The sequence below is a fragment of the Lactuca serriola genome, chromosome 3 (genome assembly GCF_051521515.1).
Source record: "Lactuca serriola cultivar US96UC23 chromosome 3, Lser_US96UC23_V15, whole genome shotgun sequence".
Taxonomy (NCBI): domain Eukaryota; kingdom Viridiplantae; phylum Streptophyta; class Magnoliopsida; order Asterales; family Asteraceae; genus Lactuca; species Lactuca serriola.
In genome coordinates this window covers 52,193,581-52,196,285 of record NC_136410.1, presented here as the reverse complement: position 1 = coordinate 52,196,285, position 2,705 = coordinate 52,193,581, and the positions used below count along the sequence as shown (strand labels likewise).

The 2,705-nt window shown below is 41.1% G+C and overlaps 1 non-coding gene across 1 annotated transcript; it reads right to left on the bottom strand.

Moving 5' to 3' along the window:
* Positions 1 to 1,436: 1,436 nt before the first annotated feature.
* LOC145096626 (small nucleolar RNA R71) lies at positions 1,437 to 1,543 on the bottom strand. The gene has a single exon (XR_013704000.1). It is a non-coding gene; the product is annotated as a small nucleolar RNA R71 (small nucleolar RNA).
* Positions 1,544 to 2,705: the final 1,162 nt, after the last annotated feature.

Here is a 2,705-nt window from a genome sequence, read left to right as displayed (position 1 = left end):
TAGTAATTAGAGTAAATAAGCTTAGCTGTGCTAGAGAACGTGTATTGTGACTATAATTGCGTTTTTATAACAAATCTTACATAGCATATTTACATTCATAATTAGTTCTGTGTTTAATTTTGTGTGAACATACATGGTTTGACATGAATTAGTTAAATTATTGGTAAAGTTAGAACTAAATTACTAATACAATTAAAACCAACTTGATAATCCATAATCATTAGCTAGCCATAAGGAAGAAGTGGATTCAAACTAGACAAGAGTGTGTTTTTACTTATTGGATTTGATTTAAGTTCGTCTGATCTTGTAAAACCAGATAAAACCCCTTTTAAACTTGTTAATAATTAGGTTAATTTAATAGTAAGTAAGTTAATTAGTAACACCGTTCCCTGTGATCGACACCCGACTTACCCAATCTATATTGTAATATGACTAGGTACACTGCCTATAAGTGCATAGTTAGTTTAAGTTTGTTAGGTTATAAATATTAAAATTAGTGGGTACTTTCGTGCACATCAAGTTTTTGGCGCCGTTGCCGGGGAACGGCTTATTTTTTAGCTTATTTATTTTCATTAAATTAATCGATCCTTCTTGTGGAGTAAAACCCAAAAAAAAAAGTTAATTTTTCAGCAAAGTTTAATTTTTCTTTTAGTCACAGAGTCCACGACGTGGCCAGATACGTGCCACGACGTGGACACCTAGAACTCTAGATTTTTAGTTGTTAGTTAGTTTTTCTATTTTAGTTCAGTTTTACCTTGTTTATTTAGTTTATTTGCAGGAGTTCATGACTAGAGGCTCAAACACACCCTTGGTGCCACCACTTGAAGATCCCGAGTCTGCAATTCACAAGAAAAAGACGCCCTTAACAAGAATTCAAGTCAGCTTTTTCAAGGAAGTCGGGAAAGAAGACAGGAGAGTCGAGTTCATCCTCAAAGCATAAGAGCAATTTTGAGCACTTGGATCAAATACCCGTCCAAACCGAATCCGAATACGATACCGAGCCCGAATTTGAAGAACATACGAGCGAACCCGAGAACGAGCCAAGGAACGAGATGGCAGCAATTGAAGAGATGTCCATGGGAGCTTACAATAAGCGGATCCGAGAAGATGTGGGTCCCAGTTTAGTCCAACCCGCGATACCTGCCACTGCCACATTCGAGTTGAAGGGGCACATCTTGACTGCACTGAAGGATATCCCATTTTTTGGGAAATATCAAGAGGATGCTTTTAAGCATCTAGATGAAGTCAACGACATTGCGGATTACTTCAATGTCCCAAATGTCAATAGAAACACCGTCTTTGCTAGGATGCTTCCCATCACTTTCAAAGGAGCTGCTAAGGAGTGGTTAAAATCACTTCCACCGGGTACAATTACCACTTGGGCTCAAATGCGTGAGCAATTCCTGGACCAGTTTTGCCCGCCATCCAAGATAGCCAAACTCAAGAAGGCAATAGCCAACTTTGAGCAACAGTCGGGGGAGTCATTATACGAAGCATGGGAGCGGTACAAGGGCTTGCTCAGAAATTGCCCTCAGTATGATCTAAATGTGCAACAAGAGATGTCAATCTTCTATGATGGGGTCAACGTTATGACAAGACAACTCCTTGACTCTCAAGGACCGTTGACAAAGAAAAATCCAAGGGAGGTCAAGGAGCTAATTGAAGAATTCGCAAAGCACTCTCGTGAATACCACAACCCTAGGCAAGATGGAGTCAAAGGCGGTGGAGGGGCCCAAACTGAAGAAATAGCTGTTGTGATGGCTATGCTAAATAATTTGGATCGAAGGATAACACAAATGGACCAGTCAATACATGCCATAAGAGTGGGTTATGAGAGATGTAATGGTCCACACTTGACAAAGGACTGCAATTTAGATGAGTTTGGGAACAGAAAAGCTCAAGTGTGCTACTCGAGTGGGGATAAGTTTGATGAGGACTGGAGGAAACTGAAGAAGGAGTGGCTGCCATATGAAGAGTATAAGAAGCAAAAAGAAGAGAGGTATAAGCAGACAGGTCGAGGCTTTTATCAAAAGGAGCAGCCACCACCCGAGAAGAAACCCGATCTAGAGACCATATTGATGAAGTTTATGGAAGCTTCGGAAAAGAGACACGATGCCACTTATTCTACTATTATGGAACAACAAACTTTAATAAAGAATCAGCAAGCCTCCATCCATAACCTTGAAGTACAATTTGGTCAACTAGCCACTCTGGTTCATGAACAGTTATCCCCGAAGAATCCCGAAGTAAAGACCCAATCTCATGTGATGGTCATCGATACTGAAGAAGAAGCAATCTCTGAGTTCCTGGAGGCATTGGAAGAAGAACCACAGCAGCCCGCTCCAAAACCAAAAAAGCCAAAGTTCGAAAGTGAAGGGGTTGCTGAAACAGCTTCGCCACGACGTGGCACTTCTCTGGCCACGACGTGCCTCTTGTCTGAACAAAAAGTCTTTGAACCCGTTCTGGTTTATCAGCCGCCTTTGCCATTTCCATCCCGAGCTGCACTTAGTCTACTGGAGAAGGAGCATATAGAGTTTGTCAAGCATGTGAAGGGGATCCCGATTAATACTCCCTTTGTCGAGTCCTTATCCAAAATTCCTGAGCATCAGAAATTACTGCAAGATTTGATAGACACTCGCAAGAAATTAAAGAAGCGGTCTAAGGTGGTTCTAAGTGAACAAAGCTCAAAAGCTGTGTTGGGAGAG